Source organism: Brassica napus, chromosome C5 (genome assembly GCF_020379485.1).
Source record: "Brassica napus cultivar Da-Ae chromosome C5, Da-Ae, whole genome shotgun sequence".
Classification (NCBI taxonomy): Eukaryota; Viridiplantae; Streptophyta; class Magnoliopsida; order Brassicales; family Brassicaceae; genus Brassica; species Brassica napus.
This window is the reverse complement of record NC_063448.1, coordinates 26222838-26242745: the sequence shown is the minus strand read 5'-3', so window position 1 is coordinate 26242745 and position 19908 is coordinate 26222838. Positions and strand designations below refer to the sequence as shown.

The 19908-nt window shown below is 36.1% G+C and overlaps 1 long non-coding RNA gene across 1 annotated transcript; it reads right to left on the bottom strand.

Moving 5' to 3' along the window:
* Positions 1-212: 212 nt before the first annotated feature.
* Positions 213-18298, bottom strand: LOC111206473. The gene is made up of 3 exons (XR_007323497.1): positions 13298-18298; positions 11335-11416; positions 213-11263 (listed from the first exon to the last, which is right to left on the bottom strand). It is a non-coding gene; the product is annotated as an uncharacterized LOC111206473 (long non-coding RNA).
* Between the last annotated feature and the right edge of the window lie 1610 nt (positions 18299-19908).

The window sequence follows — 19908 nt, the reverse complement described above, 5'->3', positions numbered from 1 at the left end:
TTCTTTGTGATTTTGAGCTTTTGGCTGGATGGTCATGCTTTGATTTTCCACCACTGAACAAACTTGATTCCTGTTAATGTTTCTGTGCCACTTAGCTATCAGCTTGTTGATCATAAGATCTTATGCATGCCTTCATAAGGTGCCGATACTGAGTGAACAGGCGAGAACACTGGCTTTTGTTAGTTCATTACCAAGAGGCAAATGCTTAATGATTAAAGCAAATAAATCAATTTTTCATATCTTCTTCAGATCATGAAGTTTTTATAAGGCATTGTGGGACCTTAATCTTGAGGCCACCAAAAATTCTTCCCACATTTAGGCTACCATGGCGCTCTAACTCCTTTCTCAAAAGGAAACAGTCTCTATAAAGGATCACAAAGTGGCATCAATGCCCACAATAGCCATCATAGAGTCCTCTTGAAGGCATCACATCGATTTTTGAGCTAGTCCATTTGCTAAACTGTGTCTTTTGTAGGCACCCAATTTACAAGATGAGCAAATTTGATATGCTAAAAAAAAATTACAAATGATATGAACAAAAAGTACAACAACATAATACCGTATTTGGAATGAAAAGAACTTAAGTAGAGTCGAGATTCAGATCTATTTCCTTAATCTTTTAAATACTCATAGTATGAAGGTTTGATACATTTAAGAATCTAAATATATAACTGTCTATATTTTCAGTCTCACAACACATGAGAACCATAACCTATCAAACCTATATCTATGCTATACTCTTATACTGTCAGACACAAAAATAAATAAATGGGAGAAACTGTTTTTTTGTTTGTGTTCGACGTGTCTATCAAATGAGAAAGGCATGGCTTTATATAGCCCATGAAATAATGTGCATCACAAAGCACTAAATGGAGATTTTTATTTTGATTCTATCATGAGCTGAATTTATTCTCCATATGTTACAGCATTGAATCCAAAATCAAATTCACTGTTGATCAAAGACGTTAGTCAAAGATGAGAAACAAAGAGATCTTATGCTTTATTATTTAGTAAAATAATTAGCAAAAGATATTGGGCTAAGACAAATAAATCTTAGTGGTTTAATCCAAAATTCAGTCTAGCCCAAGTATCTCTTTTCTTAATACACCAAAATGTTTACAAAGTTTTTTTAACTTTGTTTTAATTTCTCCATTTTATACACAAGATGATTTTCACCTCATATTTCTAATATAAATATTCTACAAATAATTTCATATTAATCTTTCATTTCTCATTCAAACGAACTTTTTTTTGACATATGATTACATTATATTACAATGCTCATAACAAGGAATCCAACTATTCCACAATCCGGTTATTCCGACAATTAAGTTGCTCGGAAAAATCACCAGAATATTGGTCATATCCATTTGTCCAAAAAAACAGTTCCAACAATCCCACACATGAATAGAAATGACTCTAAACACTAGACGACTCGATAGACTTGACATACTTGACTACCTAAACAATACTCGAAAAGATAAAAAGAGTGGATAAAAACGACCTTTGAGAGTATAAACAAAAAAACACTGCATGATGAGTTGGTAGCAATCTTTCAGCATTGAACCAGACATTGTTAGTAGCTATCGGATTTACTCGGCCAAGTAGTGAACATGATGTCTTGAACTACCCGGGCTTTGATGTATACCTAGACAATAACTATAATACAATTTCATTTTTTCATAGATTAGGTTCTATATTGTGTTCATTTTGGCCGTAAAAAGTTCTGGTTAATCATGAGTGAACTTGGAGAATATATCATTTCTTTCATTCTCCTGGAAACAGCTACATTTTAATATTCACAAGGTGATTTTTCATTAGCTTTGTTTAGAGAAGTATCATGTACTACTCCATTCATATCTCAAAGATATGGACACAAATCATTAAAAGCAAATGATTATCCTCTAATCCTTACATGTAGCACTGTTTAATCATCCTAGGAACTGAGTATAGACCGAACTCTGACAGTGCTTTGTTTAGAGGAGTATCATGTGAAGCCACTATCCACTAACCAAAAATCTTCGTCTTTGGTTTTTTCTGACTCTTCACTTGCACTAAATATCATGTGATCTTCATCTTCTTCATCCTCAATACCCATCTCTGCTTGTTCATATTTCTTCGAACGACAATCTCTTGAGAAATGTCCAAATTTTCCACAGTTGTAACATTCTTTATGGTTCCTTGAACCTCTTTGCTGATCAGCCAAATTCTGTTTCTTCCAATAGTCAGCTTATGTGTGGTTGTTTCTCTTACAAAACCCACATCACCTTTTTCCATATTCTGGCTTATAACCAAAAAAATTTCTTCTTTGCTGAACATTAAAAGCTCCTTCCAGCATGTTCTCACTTTGGTTTTCCATATGTTTTTCATGTGCCTTCAGAGTTCCTATTAACTCTGTTACCGACAACGAAGTCAAATCTTTTGTTTGCTCCATTACAGCCACAATGCTGTCAAACCTTTCTGAGAGAGATATCAAAATTTTCTGGACAATCTGATAATCCGACTTCTCTTCACCATGAACTCTTAATTGATTTCACAAATCAATTAATTTTCAGTGGAAACTGTGATGTTATCACCTTCGTTCATCTTCAAATTTTCATACTCCCTTCTCAATGATTGCTGTTTGATCAATCGTACTTGTGGAGTTCCTAGGAATTCAGATTTCAAAGCATCCCATGCTTCCTTTGAAGTAACTGCTGGTGCTATACGAGAGAATATCTTATCAGACACAACAGTTTGTAGAATTTATAGTGCCATCATATCTTGTGATGATGCTTCCTCCCATTGATTTCTCAGTTGCAATACTCTAGGATTTTCTTATGTTTGTGCCAGTTGGGTTGGAACTCCATTTTCCACCACTGTCCACAATTTTCGAGTTTTGAAAATTGTTGTCATCTTAATGCGTGAGAAATCATACTTGTCTCCATAAAATATGGGAATCACTTGTTGTATTGTTGCTTCCATCATTTTCTAATTTTTCTTTGAATCCTTTTTACAAATACTTGCTTCTCTCTTTAGTTGGCCCTTGAATCAATAAGGCTCTGATACCATGTAAAAGAAACTAAGGTTTCTAAAATATAACAAAGAAACAAGAGATGAATCTCTTAAGGAACAAGAGCTTTACTTTTATTATTAGAAATAGAAATCTGAACATATTGTTATACATCACAATAACAAGGGATTATATAGAAAATGAAACAACACAAAGTGAACACTTACATCTCTTGATTGTATCTCTTCAATGTAGCTCTTTAATAGAGTTGTGTTATTACAAATTAAGAGTTGCGTCTTTTCTCTTTAGAACTCTTAGAAAAACTAACTAACTAAAAGTCACAACTGTTAACACATACACCCTTTCAATAAAATCAATTACAACCAACATTTATGAGCTGTAATCGACCTCCATAAGAGAGTAAACGACTCGTGCAAGAGCATATCTGAGTTCTTATCTTTTCCACTAAGGGAGACAGTCTTGCGTTTTCATGCCTTTTGCATAAGTGGTAGACCGAGATACCGAACCGGAAGCTCGCCCTTCTTAAATAGAAAGTTCATAAGAATCTGCTTCTTTTGTTTCCACAAGAACACAAGGCATGTACACTATTGACTTCTCTAAACTTATTTTCAGCCCTGACTGATGCAAGCATGGTCGAGCTAGAAGATAATTTGAAATGGATGCAACTCTGTGGATGCAACTCCGTGGATGCTGAACTGGTGGGCGCAGAAACTCGTGGATACAACTCTATGGATAAAACTGAGTGGATGCAACAATCAGGTGACTGTGAAGCTGACTTGGAGCTAAATGGACTCGGTGATACTCAGACTCCGAACCAAACTGATGATGGACTAGACATGACTTTCTCAGCCAAAACTAATCAAGACAAAGATCTATTGTGCTTGTCTAAAGGCCCAATCACTAGATCACAAACCAGAAGACTGAGGAAATCGATTTCTGCTTTGGTTTACTCGGTACCAGACCTAAACCAAGTCGGAAATCAAGTCAAGGAGCCAAACCAACTCTTCACCTATTCAGTCATTGGTTTTACTTAGTTTTTCTACATAATTTATTATTTTCTGCGACTTAGACTTCCCGCCTTCTTTTAGGACTTTTCGTTTTCTTCTTCCTTTCTCTCTACTTAAACTCTGCCGTGTTTCTAAAAAATTGATTCACTTTTTATCAAACAAACTTGCTCATATCTGTGAATCCTTTGTTCATCTTTGAACATTGATTGCTAGGAGTTCATTCTCTGCAAGCAAAACTTGTTTTTGATCACAAGTAGAGTTCATTATCTTGATCTTAGACACATCTACACAATACTTGATCATTCCATAGATCATCTCTGAAGATCATCCAATCGATCCATCCATCATCATCGAAATCAACCCATATCTCTCTCAAACCATCTGATCTTCCTTAAAAAAGAAACAGGGACAATCAGATCTCCTCATAAGGGATTCATGAAGTGGTATCAGAGCAGATTTGAAGGCTCTTGATCTAGGGTTTGATTCTAAACTTTTTGACTTCTCTTCTCTGTTTTGGGAATCTGTTTTGTATTCACTACAATTTCTCTGCAATTTTCTCAGAAATCTCTTATCTTTCTATCTGTTGTATCTACAAGAGGGCCAACCACTATAAAAAACGAAATCAAAAGAAAAGTTGAAGAGAAATCCAACTTGGCTGAAGAGAAATCCAGCCGGCTGAAGAGAAATCCAGCCTTGGTGTTAATGCCTCTTGCAAACAAAAATCTTGCAATCTGTCTATCTCTTTCTTCTGTTTTGGGGTTGGGGTTTGTTCTTTGAAGTTTGATCTTTGTTTGTTGCTGAGCTACTGGATTCACATAGAAAACTCACTGAAAAATATAAGAGAGAAACACTTGAGAGATTGTGAGGCTTCAACTATTCATATATGTGCTAATCTTTCTTGTTTAATTTCTTAACAGGAAGCCATGTCTGATGGGAGCCATTAACGAGATGAAACACCCACTTTTAAGTTTGATAAAATTCAGATGGGGGCCATGATGGCTACACTGATGAAAGAAATGGATAAGAAACTTCAATTTGAAAGAGTTTCCTTTGCTACTGACAATGTTTTGGGTACTTCTTCACAGACTAGGAAAGCAGCTAGAAAAAAGAGAAAGGGCAAGCGACCTGCAGTAGTTGAAGAAAATGAGGATCTTTATACCTCTTCTGGCCGTAGTACTGATGATGCCAAATCAGTAAGGACAACTTCTCAAACTAGGCGCACGGCACGCGGAGTTGCTGAAGACATAGCTGACGACAGCCTTGGCAACCTCAAGCTCAGTATACCAACTTTCAGTGGTATAAACGATTCTGATGCGTATCTGGAGTGGGAGAAAAAGATGGAACTGGTGTTTGATTGCAAGAATTTTTTAGACTCTAAGAAAGTGAGACTAGTTGTTACTGAGTTCAATGGTTATGCTCTACATTGGTGGTATCAGATTGTTACAACCAGGAGGAGAACAGGAGAGCCACAAGTGTCTTCATGGTTTGAACTCAAAACTATTATGAAGAAACACTTGTTCCTGGTCATTACAGTAGGGAAGTTCATCAAATACTCAGGAGACTTACTCAAGGAACCAGAGGTGTAAAAGACTACTACTAGGAGATGGAAATCCTATTGATGAAAGCTGCTGTAGAAGAAAGTCCTAAGGCAACTATGGCATGATTTCTAGATGGCCTCAACCGTGAAGTTCAAGATAGATTGGAGTTGCAGGAGTATGAGGATATCTATGAGTTTCTACACAAGGCAACTCTCATTGAGCAGCAGTTGAAGAGGAAACTGAATCCTAGAGGCTCTTATGGTAACACAACCAGATCATCTTATGGTAAAGAATACAAGGTATTTGTGAAACCAAAAGAAGAACCAAAGGCGACTGCTCGAGATAACAAAGGGAAGGCAGCAGCCACACGAACCAGAGATGTGAAGTGTTTCAAATGCCATGGTTTTGGTCACTATGCTAGAGAGTGCACTAACAAGAAGGTCATGATATTGCTTGAGAATGGCAAACTGATCTCTGAGGACGAGAAGGATGATGTTACTGAGGAAGAAGCTGTAGAATATCTAGTGCGTGGAGAGCTTCTGGTCACTAGAAGATCGTTGAAAGTTCAGTCCAAATCAAAGAGAGAACCTCTTTAACACTCGTTGTAATGCTTATAATAAGGTTTGCAGCCTGATTATAGATGGTGGAATATTTACTAATGTGGCTAGTGAATCTCTTGTGGCAAAGCTTGGTCTGAAAACTGGAAAACATCCTCGACCTTATTTGCTTCAGTGGCTGAATGAAGATGGTGAGTTAAAGGTCACAGAACAAGTTATGGTTCATATAACCATTGGGAGATACCAAGATGAGATAGTGTGTGATATTCTGCCTATGGACTCTAGCCATATCCTCCTTGGAAGGCCTTGGCAGTATGATAAGAAAGTTTCATGATGGGTTTACGAACCGCCAATCTTTCACCCATCGGGAGAAGAAGATTGCTCTCACTCCCATATCACCTCATGAGGTTCATCAAGACCAAGTTCAACTCAAGCTCATGAGACAAGAAGCTAAAGACAAAGAGAAATTACCTGATAGAAAGAAAGACAAGGAGATTCACCTCATGGCCAAAAACAGTGAGGTTAAGAAAGCTATGTATCTCCAACAGTCTATGCTTTTGTTTGTCTTTAAAGGTGCACTAATGACTTCTTCCGACCATGAACCGGTGCTACCGAGTGAGTTTAAGTTTCCTTTGCAGGAGTTTAGTGATGTATTTCCAGAAGAGAGCCCTGATGGTCTACCACCAGTCAGAGGGATTGAACATCAAATAGATTTTTTTCCCGGAGCTTCTCTTTCCAACCGACCAGCTTACAGAACCAATCCTGAAGAGACTAAGGAACTACAGAGGCATGTTGATGAGTCAATGGAGAAAGGCCATATCAGAGAAAGCATGAGTCCATGTGTTGTTCCAGTACTTTTGGTGCCAAATAAAGATGGAAGCTGGCGCATGTGTGTAGATTACAGAGCCATCAACAATATCACTGTAAAGTACATGCATCATATTCCTAAACTTGATGATAGGATGAAAGAAGGTGATGAGTGGAAAACTGCTTTTAAAACAAAACATGGCTTGTATGAGTGGCTTGTTATGCCATTTGGACTTACAAACGCACCTAGAACTTTTATGAGATTGATGGATCATGTTTTTAGAGCTTTCATAGGTCATTTTGTGGTAGTTTATTTTGATGATATCCTGATCTACAACAAGAGTTTGAATGAGCATGTTAAGCATCTGAAATCTGTTCTTGAAGTGCTTAGAAAGGAAACTCTTTTTGCTAATTTTAAAAAGTGTACTTTTGGAGCAAATCACCTTGTGTTTTAGGCTTTGTTGTTACAGCTCAAGGAATCAAGGTGGATGAAGAAAAGATCAAAGCAATCTGAGATTGGCCAAGTCCTAAGAGTGTGAGCGAAGTTAGAAGCTTTCATGGACTAGCTGGTTTCTACAGAAGGTTTGTCAAAGACTTTAGCACCATTAGGATTCGGTACTGAACAAACGCTGATTGGTTCTCATTTTTATGATTATATAAAATATTTATGATTTTATTAACTTTTATCAATAAGAAAAACTATAGTGTAAAATACAAGAAAAATTAATGTTAAATTTGAAGTTTTTATTTTGGAAAAAAAAAACACTCCTAAATTTTAAATTTGAAGTTTTGCCAATTAAAAAAATGAATTTTTTTTACATTTTATTAGCTTTCCCAAAGAGGCATCACGAACACATTACTGTAAATCGAAACAAAGTCGGTACAACACAATCCTATAGCTAGGCTTCAGAAAGACGACAAAGTCGGAATGGTTTTCAACATCCCCGGATCAGACTTGTTCCTCACTACTAGATCGGTTAATCTGGGTAAGGAGCTATGCATCCCATTTTTCATACAGTGCTGAATGTGTCTTAACTCTTAAGCTCGAGAGAGTCAACAAAGACCCAAGAAATCAATACATTAGGACGACTACGAACCTAACACCAAGATGCGTTCACTCAAGGCAAAACTCGGATTGACGTGAAGCCGCCTTTCTGTGAGGGGAAAGGGTACCTGCAACTAAAGAAAAAGATAGCTCCTACCGAATATAGCCAACTGAAACATCTTCATAACTGGGATGGAGATGTCCAAAATGTGCCGCCATGGAGAGAGGACAGAGCAATCGATGGCCCCCGAAACCTGTCAAAATCTCCACACATTCCACCACTTAGAACAAGTGATGATTCTTCAGACTCTAAACTCAGCCACCGGTGACAGAACGATGACGAGAAGCCAATGAAGAACGAACCCAAAGACCCCAAAACCAAGAGAGAGCAAACTCTGGCCCGAGTTCCCTTCCAAACAAGACCATGAACTGAACCTGGCAATGATTGTAACAGATTCCCGGAAAAGAGGACGCCAAAGTACCAGACACCTCCACATGACCCCAGGACCAAGAAGCAACACACGCCATCAGACACCACTATCTGACACCACCAAATGGGGATAAATCTACACACGCCTTGATGGAGACAACCACCAAAGGACAACTTGAGGGCAGAGGAGAGGGAATTCTCGCCGAGACACCAAGGCGGAGGATAAGAACCAAACACCACACCGAGACAGGCCCAAACAAGAAAATATGAACTGGGTGAGTCAGATTCAGCTACACGTGCTGCCACCTCCAGTTGGAAGTATATCGGACCAAACAGATCTGAAAAACGCCAATCTACTTCCCGCCATCCTAAAATCCACCCCAGCCGCTTCCTAGTTCCCATAGCCTCGTCGCGTCTCTGGAGAAAGCCAACCGAAAAGAAGAGCCATCACCAGGGCCCGGATCTGAACACAAAAACCGAATGAACTTTCTAGAAAGTTGACCTACCGGGAAGGGAAACAGAGGAAGAGGAAGAGGCAAAGAAAAATAAAAAGAGAGAGAGAGAAGGGAGGAAATCGGCTCCGTGCCGCGCAGCCGGAGAAGATGAAAAGGGCGATTTAGGTTTTGAGAGGTTTTAGAGAGAGAGAGGATTAGAGAGAGAGGATTAGAGAGAGATCCTTTCAATTAAAAATGATGTTACTTTGGAAGATGCTCTTAAGGTTGTTTGCTAAACTGAGAATATATTTATCTTGATCGTTATCTATCAATTTCTTGGAAGAAAACTATTTTGGTGTCAAGAAAGTACTTGTTATTTATATTTATAGCAAAGAAAACAATATCCATAAACATGAGACGGTTTTGAGAATGTGAGAATTGAGGTGGAATACAACAGAGAACCACAATCATATCTCAAAGTGGAACTTAGGCGTGAAGATCATCTCCCTAAAAGTAGTAAGGCCCCTTTTTTTATCACACATTTAGAATCTTTTTTGGTTTCTTATTTTCTCTATTAAAAGAGAAGTACCATTTTTATGTACTATAAAATAGTCATACTAGATTCATATATCTATTTGATTTTTGCATTAACATTTCTAAAGAATCTAAATAACTATAAGAATATTAATAATAAATTAATTTTAACTGTAAATTTAAATTTTATTTTTAGTTATAATAAAATCTGATGAGAAATAATCTAACCAAATCTTATAAATATTTAAACATTTTTTTAATTAATGAATGATTAATTTCATAATTAGTAATATAATATTACTATAAACTAATTTTAAATAATTTTTTATAAAAACAAAACAAAATAAATTATATGATATTTTTTATGAATTTTATAATTATAGTCCATATTGTATTAAATAGAAGTAATAAATGAATTAAATACGAAAATTATATTGAATTGGTAAATTAACATAAATAAAATAATATTTTCATTTAAGTAAATAAAAATATCATTCATCTTTTATAGGAATTAGAATATCATTTACAGTTTATAAAAATAAAAATTAATAAATTATGTAACATTTTTATATAAAAATGAAATTGTTAACATATATTAAACTTTATATCTACAACTATATATTATCTATTTATTTATTTTGAAAATCACAATATTATATTATCAAAAATGATTATATACAAAATATAATATGAAAAATATATATTTATAAAATGAAAAATTACCCGTACGAATGTGCGGATCAATGTCTAGTTTTTATTTTAAAAGAATACATTGTTAAAAACTTCAGTTTTAGTCGCTTCTATAGAAAACTAATTATGCATTACTTATTCAATGGCTTTAAGATGAAAGTATCATTAGTTAGCAGAAGTTTATAAACAAGTGGTGAGCTATTAAACATTTCTACCAAGTGTGAAATCTAAGGCTATAGTTGATTATGGACTAAAAGCCCATGAAGTATTAGGTTTAGATGCAAAGTTTATATGAGAGTTTGAATGCATCTCAATTTTATAATATATTGGTTTATGTTGATGGACAAATTCTTGTTTTCATTCTTTAGATAGCCAAACTGTACAGAACCAGATTTGTAGAGCCAGTTTCAGACAAAGCAAATTTAAAGTCGCCGGTATTGCAATATTTTTGAGGCTAATTTTCATTAAGTTTTACTGACCAGTACGCATAAGTAAAGTGGTTCCAATATCTTGCATTTGTAATTGGCATTGAAACCTTTGATATCAACTCTACGAATCTCCCGACTCTGTCCATCAATCTTATTTAACAACTTCGGTTTAATCCTCTCAGTTCATATATGTACTTGGTCTCAAGCCCGCGAACTCAAAAAGAGATGAATTTACGGCAAGCAAATCAATTTGTACCATATTTACTGTTGTACAGACAACTACTCCAAATTTTTGTATGACACTGTAATGTCATGGGCCATTATTACGCTCTTTTCTAGGGTCATCTTTCTCAGCAAGAGAGAACTTTCAACACAAAAAAGGCTTGGTCTAAAAGGAGAATAAAAATGTGGGTTTATAGAAAAAAAAGAAAGACTCGATGGACTAATCTAAACAATTCATTCGAGTGAATTGGGTAGAAAATCCGAAAGAGTGTAAAATTTTACTAAAAATGGGCAAACTGTTATATAAATGGCCGACGACTGTTTGCTCATCAAGAAATTTTCTATTCTCACACTTACTACACGGGTAAAATATTTTCTGTTTTTGAGTAAATAAAACATGGTTTTTAGCAGCAACCAAAAAATATTTCAATCCTTCTATAAATGCATTAGAGACTTGATTGGTATTAGGATCAATTCTTGCGTACATCCACTGCCTCATAGCATGATTATCATTACTCTAAGACATTTGAATTTTTGAAAAATCTGCGATCAACCAATCTAGACCTTGAATAAATCATTAATTCAATGCATAAAGAACATGTATCATGAGCGCATGTAACAAAACTTACCGAGTGTGAACAGAATCGTATGACAACAAGTACGTAAGTGTTCCGAGCCGTTCAATCAAGGAAGAAACAGCAACACAATTATCTGTTTTTTTAATGGATCAAAACAGAGGTTAAACAAATAATTTAAAACTCAATCCTTATACGACTTAAACTATAAAGCTAATAAATGCAGAGAGAAACAACTCAATCCTTATACGACTTAAACTATAAAGCTAATAAATGCAGAGAGAAACATAAGATAAGAGGGATCGTCATGAAAAAACAGAGGTCAATAATTCTCTTTTTTCTTTTTTTTTAATGATTAATATTAATAATAAAAACACAACTCATAACTGGGCACCGGAACAAAGCTTTCGGCTAACCGACGAAGAAACAGCAATCCTCAGCAATATATTAGGCTTATCACTAAGGTACAAGAAAAAGTAGGCTAAAAACAATGGGAGGGAAAAAATCTAGGTTCAAGGGTCCGTTCCAGGTCCCTCATCATCACCGTAGATCCGCGGCCAACGACGCCGACTTAATCGAAAGGCAAGCCGACCACTGCCTCTTCACTTCCTTCTCAAAAAGGCGCCGACACACAGATTTGAGGACTACCCGACACTTTTGTCTTCACCCCATTGACCAAGACTCAGAAGATCGAAAACGGAGATTACCATTGGAGGGAACCACCATCCCCAACTCGACCGTCTCTCTCATCTAAGCCCTAGTAATGGGGAATCCAAAAGATCGGCTCCGAACCCGTTAGCTAGAAGTCCGTTCTTTGACGATGAAGCTTGGAGTCGATAATTACAATACGAACTAACCTAAGAACAAGCAAGAAGACGGGCCTGAGACAGCAACTACTACTAACTCCAGATGGCTCTTTGGACCTGAACACGCTAAACAAACCGTCACTGTCGAAGAAATTCAAATGAAATAGCCTCGACACTGGGAAATGCCCGCTCGACAAGTAGTACCACCGAGGAAACCTGCAAAACGGAGACAACCCAAGCTGACACCATCCTCACCACTTGCTGCTATCGAGAACCGAAAGGCAGTTAGCTTCACAACGCCTGTGGTCGCTCCGGTAGCAAGGAGACGACTATCTTTCCGTGAAGAACAAGAGCGAACACCAATGAAAACTAGCCGGCAGTAACACCCGTGAACTAGAGCTGGAACCTGACAGAAACTTCAGAGATGAGAAGGAGATCCTCCCAACTGTGACGAATGGGCCATATACGACCACACCGTGCTTCAGTTCATCAGATCTCCACGCGCCTAACGGTAGGGGCACTGGCACGCACCGGTAACCACTACCTAAGAGCGCGCCTTCGAGTAGTGAAATCTCCAAAGCTCTCATGACAATGGGAGGAGAGGCTGAGATCCACCAAGACGCCGAGGAGAAATCCCGTACCAAACACCATTACCTCATCTCACACCGGACCATATGGAGTAGATCTGATAGAACTTACACCGGATCTGGAGGAGGAGCCCCGGAATCGCCACCACGCGCCGCCGTCTCGTACAACGTGAGCCAAGAAAGGGGAAAACTTGAAACCCACAATGAACCCTAAAAATCCGACCACTTAACCACATCCGTTTCACCAACCTCGTGACATCTCCAGAAATCTAGACGAACACCGGATCCAGCCCCGGAAGCTTTCGCCGGTGGCGCTATTTCTCCAGAGGGAGTCGACATATCAGAGGGATAGACGGAGGTGGAAGAAGAGGCAAAACAAGGCGAATGGGAAGAGAAACCCTCCGACGGTGGCGGTAGGGCACACGCGCCGGAGGTCACGGAAGCTGATGTCGAGAGAGAAAGTTGAGAGAGAAGGGTTTGAGGAGAGAAAGTTTTGACCACAAAAAACAGAAGTATAATATAATTCTCTTTTTTATTTATATCTCTTTTCGTTTCTGGAAATTGTAACATTAGTACATTACCTACAGAAGAAATATCAAAGGAAGAAAGATGGAGTCAGCTTACTGTGATATGAAACCTGCTGTAATATGCTCTGTTTCATGACAAAAAGTGGAGAAAGAGATTCGGGGGGTATGTCGATAATTAAAGAGATGAGAAGTCTTTTTCCGTTAATGATTTGGAAGAAGGTATGTGTGTAGTTTTATTTTTCTTGAAATTACTAAATTTTTTTTTTTGATAAAGACCTTGGACCTATCTTTATCTGAATTAAAGGGAAAAAAAGAAGAGATAAAAGTTACGTTTATAGCATAGTTATTTTATAATTATTTTTGAAAAATATTTAAATAATTATTTTGTCTAATTTCCTTTTCCGAATAGGAGTAAGTAAGCCATACCATATTAGACCAAAACAAAATAAAATTCATAACATAAAACTGTTAACAAATCTTAACAACCTGAAACTTTAAAAATATAGTGTACATATTTAAATATAAAATATAAATATATATTATATATTTCTTGTAATTAATATACAAAAAACATTTAATTTTTTCTATAAAATTATATAATAAAAGTATAATCACTTTCACATTTTTGCCACATATTTTTTGTGTGTGCAAATTAGCAATGATTCAAAAGTGTTGAATGCTTTTTGCAAAATTCACAAGATATTTATTTATGTTGTAAAAAATTGAAATTTAGTAAAGAAAACATGTAACGTCCGTTATAGTTGTTATTTTGCAATAAATTTGTAATGAAACTGTAAATAATATTTATTATTGCAAAAAAATATTGTAATAATCATAACGAAAATAGACATTGTAATTTTTATGTTGCAATAGACGCTATTTTTTTTTGTAGTGAGAAGAGGCGAGATAGAGGAGAAGTATTTTGACGGCTAAGGTTTTGGTTTTCGAAATCTCTCCACAGTTTGGCCGTGGTTTTGTTTTGTAGAAAAAGAGAGAGGAAACCTCTATTTATAAGAAAAATTGAGGTAAATCCTAGCCGGTTTCCTTTTAAACCTAATAATATTTGGAACAAAATTTAGGTTTACCCCTAGGGTGAACCTTTAAATTCAACCCTTAGGGTGAACCTTTAAATTCACATCTTCTTCTAGGATCAATCAAAGTGTCACGCAGATAATTAATTAAAAACTATTAAATTTTTTTTTTTTTTTAAAAGAAAAGAATAATGCTAATTTTAACAACGCTGACGCCGCCGGCTAAACCGAAAACCCCATATCTTAAATTCTAAACCCTAAACCTTAAATTTTAAACTCAAACCATATACCCTAAACCCAAATCCTAGACCCTAAACTCAAATTGCATACTCTAAACCCAAATCCTAGACCCTAAACCCAAACTGTAAACCTTAAATCCAAACCCTATACCTAAACCAAATCCTAAACCCAAACCGTATACCCTAAACCCTAAACCCAAATCCTAAACCTATACGCTATAAGGTTTGGGTTTAGGGTCTAGGATTTAAATTTAGGGTATATGGTTTGGGTTTAGGGTTTATGGTTTGGGTTTAGGGTATACAGTTTGAGATTAGGGTATACAATTTGGGTTTATGGTCTAGGATTTGGGTTTAGGGTATAGGTTTTAGGTTTTAGGGTTTGGGTTTAGGATTTAAAGTTTAGGGTTTAGAATTTAAGATTTAGGGTTTACGGTTTAGGTAGCGGCGTCATCGTCGTTAAAATTGGCGTTATTCTTTTTTTAGTTATTTTTAAATAAATTTAATATTTTTTAATTAATTATCTACGTGGTACTTTGATTGGTTCTAGAATGAGATGTAAATTTAAAGGTTCACTCTAGGAGGTGAACCTAAGTTTTGCAATAATTTTTGAGGCTCGGTTTTGAGATATTACATAAATGGTGTCATGTTGTATTTATTTTGCATTTTACTAGATAAATTAAAATCTTTGAAAGCAAAAAGGTGTATACTTCACAATCATATGTTCATATGTACTTGACTTTGACAGTGATTCAATGTATATTATTCTAGCATCCACTTAAACTCATATACAAGGTTTTGCACATCTTTTGATGCATATGTAGGATGCATGCATGTGTTCAACATATTGCATGTAAATTGTCTCGGTAGGAATGGTTCAAAGTATTAGCAGGTGTAAGATGTAAAATTTGATGTTTTAAGAAAATAAGTCTTGTCCCAAATGATTATTCAAACGTAACTGAGGAAAGAATAATTTTTCAGCATAATCAGATCCGTTTTAAGTTCGATACTTCGATATTCTGATTCTGGCAGATGTTACCACATAGTGATTATATTGAAGATTTACGATTTCAATTCCTGGTTCAAATGGTTTCCTAAACCTTGAAAATGAGCATGTAGTTGAGTCTATGTAAGAATTTCAATATGTCTCTATGTAAGACAAGATAGTGAATTGGGATTGTATTCTTGTTTGTTTGAACCAAAAAGACGTGTTTGTTGGATTCATACAATGAAGAATTTAAGAATTAGATTTCTTAGATTTTTGAGACTTACAAGAAATCAACATCGAAATCAAATGGAAAATGAATATCAAAAAGAGTTTATTTATCAACATTGTATTACAAGTGTAAAGTAAATCTAAGAATCCATAAACTTTTTATAAGAAGTGTTCTAGATCTAAGTGGAAAAGAGAAGATTCGCTTGATAAAGAGAGGTGTATTTATATTTATACAAAGAAGAAGCTAGGACTTCATAGTAAAATGAGCTTAATTTATTGTCCAATGGACCTTGAGGGAGGATGTAAATCCACCCCCAACAGTAAACCCTCCAAGTTCGTAGAGAGAGATGAAGTCGATCTCTATGAATTTTACGAATATGATTTATTAGACAATCAACTAGACACATTCATGCCTATGACGACTTGAACTTGTGCCTAGTAAAAGGCGAGTTTGTTTTAAACTCGTGCTTAGCGAAAGACGAGTTTACTGGACTCACGCTGAGACAAAGGCGAGTTTACTGAGAACTCGTGCCTAGTAGAAGGAGAGTTTTTATAAACTTATGCCTAGCCAAAGGCGAGTTTTTGTAAACTCGTGTCTAACAATAAGCGAGTCGACTGCAAACTCATGCCTAATAACAAGTAAGTTCAATTTAAACTCGTGCCTAAAATACAAGTTTACCGAACTATTGCCGACCCAAAGTCTCGTGTTGAAATCGTGTGTGCCGATGGCTTGTATGTTCGTCAGGCTGTGATGACGTTGAGAAACGTTCTGGTTTGCTCCGCTTGTACCGCTTCCGGCAAGCTCGTAGCTAAGGGCCGTCCTTCGAAGCATGAGGACATGATGGTGGCAGCCGCTTGTCTTTGGCTCAACGATCGCTGGCTCACAAAAGGCATGATCATGATTAGATCAATATAAACCAAAAGACATAACCAAATTTGGCATAAGCAATAAGCGGGCTGTAGAACTCATTATTACTTAATGCTTGTGAGTGCATGATAATATGATAATTGTTAATAATTAATATCATAGGCTACCAGCAATAAAGCAATAATTATATGAGAATGAGCAGCTTATAAAAGAACTTATCTTTGTCGTGAAGGAGAAACAAGCGTCCAACAGAAAGCTTGTGCCTTTGATGGCTAGAGATGACTGCTGCTGAATCTTGGTACGCAAGCTATAGCTTGATTTGAATCTCGTACTGTAAAAGCAAAGATCAGAGTTGCACTTGGGCTTCGTGGGACACAACGATCTTGTCGTAAAGAAGAGACAGAGCTGGTGTTGGCGATATTGTCGCAAGGAAAAGACAGAGCTTGCTACAGTGGTCTCGTCGCAAGGCTATAATTACTAGACAGATCGTGATGTTACTCTCCCACCTCAGCTCTAGCTTCCCTGAACCCTCCATGTGAAGGCTATAATAACTAGACCTAGAGCTCTCACTAGCAGCTCTAAGCATCTTAAAAGCTTCCAGCTTTCGGTTCAGAAGCAAGTATCAGCAGGCTTTCCCAAACAATCTCCTCCTTGTTTTTCAGCAAGACAAGGTTACCAGCATCACGTAACAGAGCAGAGAAAATAGAGAACCAGTTCATCTCGCAATGAACGGTAAGCTTGAAGTTCTCGGTGTGGTGCTTGTGACCAGAATGGCTCCATTGACATGATTTAGTAACACCAGCTGTACAAAGGCTTGAAGTAGAGGAACGAAGCATCTCGACATCATCTGGATCCGACTTGACAGAGGTTTCTTTAAACCTCGTTAATAGAACAGCGTTGCTCTGGTCGTTGAGACTCATCCACTCCCCATCGCGGCAGATACTTCAATCAAGCTAGGCTTCATCTTTCTTATTCTCAAGTGTTGAATCCTTAACCTGAGGTTTGCGAGGAACTGAGAAACCGAGCGAAGACTTGACCTTGATCGCAAACGTATCATACGTGCAACATTTCCTTAGACTTGACAGAAGCCTTATCGGAATGAAACAAACTCGCCGGAGAAACAACATGCCCAGGCGCCGTCGCGGTGGTGACACTGGAGGAAGGAGGAGAAACAATGCAATTAGGAACTCTCTGAATCAATTCGTCGAACAAGACGTGTGCAGATCCGAAATCGAGAACTTATGCGGCGTCACTCTTATGTTCTTTGCTCTGGAAATGAATCGAGGCCTCTCTTCATGTCCTTCAACATGTTGAGAAGCTCGTGAGGAACGTCAGAGCTTTTGACCTATCCGTCAATGGCGTCCGAGCGTTTCTGATCGTCCTTCTCAACGTTCCGTATCGGAAAGTAGCGGCTTCGACGTCGTTGATCTCTGTCGTCGTCTTCTTCCCGTGGCCACGAGATCGTTGACCTTCCAAGGCTCTGGCTTGATTTCGACAAACCTCACCGGCGGACCAAGACTGAAGCCGCGCCACCAAATCTTCATGAGCCAAGGGATGAGACGGCAAGCTGATGAGAATCTTGGGCTCTTTCGTGGGTGAGAAAGCCCTTTCTTTTTTTTTAGAAACCAACTTGAGATGAAGTTAGATCTAGGATTCTCCTAAAGTTTGATATACTCCTAAGATAGTTCTCCTTGGCCCCTCCCTCTAGCGCCAACTGTTTGAATAAAAAATGACGTGTTTGTTGGATTCATACAATGAAGAATTTAAGAATTAGATTTCTTAGATTCTTGAGGCTTAAGAGAAATCAACATCGAAATCAAATGAAAAATGAACATCAAAAATAGTTTATTGATCAAAGATTGTATTACAAGTGTAAAGTAAATATAAGAATGCAATAAATATAGTTTCTAAATAATATGTATTACTAGATGGAGTAAACTTGTTATTTTTAAAAAAGCAAATGATGAGTACTTATTTATAGATAATTGATATTTTAAGTATTTATTTAATTTTTAATATATATATATATATATATATATATATGTATCATACCAAAATAAAAACTTAATTGATGATTTGGAGTATTTCATATATGTTTTACATGTTTTTTTGACTATTAATTTTAGAATTTAAGTTATCGTTAGGTTTCGTTAAAAACATTTTGCATGTGGGTATGTTTTATATTATTTTACAAGATTTGTTCGGCAATTTTTGCATTTTGGATTGGATAACGGAACAATTTTTGCATTTTGGATTGGATAACGGATTAGTTTTTTTGGTCCTGATTCGGTTTGGATTTTGGTTATGCCTAGCCCTACGCTTTGATATGTAATAATTATATAACTTGTATGTTTATTTCTAGTATATCAAGTTATTCTTTTTCTAATCACTCAGTTTATTTAACATAAACATTTTCACTTTCTTCTCTTCTTTTGTTTGATTCCTACTATCGCCTTTTACTTTGTTTTTGTTGTTATCGCCTTTTGCTTTATTAACTTAAAGATGAACTTAGTTTGGTAAGTACTTTACAAATAATTAAATTTAGAAGTAAACATTTAAAGATAAGAGCATCTTCAAAAATACATTCTATTACGAAGTTTCCAAAACTCTAAATTTGAAGTTCAAAAGTGTTATTTTCCAAAATCAAAACTTCAAACTTAACTTCAAAACTATTTGTATTTTATATTATGGTCTTATATTTATTATAATCAATTTAAATTCATAAACTTTTTTGTAAATAATTAAGCACACATTTAAAATATTACAATAATATTAATTATTATAAGTTATAGAGTGTCTTTTGGAGATACTCTAATAAAGTGTTAATTGCAGTTGTGATTGTTATAAGTTCTTAGAATAATTACAATGTATAAATTGATTTCTTGGATCTTTAGATTTTAAACATGCACTTAATTTTTATATTAATAACTATATCTGAACTTGGGAAAAATGCTCTTAATTTGGCAGGAAAATGTCATCAAATGGCAACATGTGATTCCTTTTTGTTTGTCCATTATTTTACTTAAATCTTCTAAAATAGTATGCATCAGATTACCGTTTCCTTACATATACAATCATATGATCAGTTGATCACTGTCGCATTATTTTCTTTATTTGATTAGTATTCTTTAGATTCTGGGAGCATTGATTATCTGAGACGCTGCAGTCTGAGTAAGTTCAGTTTGGAAGAAAGCGAAAAATGGAAATCCATCTTTTTCTCACAATTTTTGTTCTACTATCAAGTGTTATAGTTTTGCCAAAAATGACCCTTTTGGGTTAAACTTTAATTTTAATCAATGTAGAAAGGAGCGAATGATTTATATACAATAAAAACTCTATAAATTAATATTTAGTAAA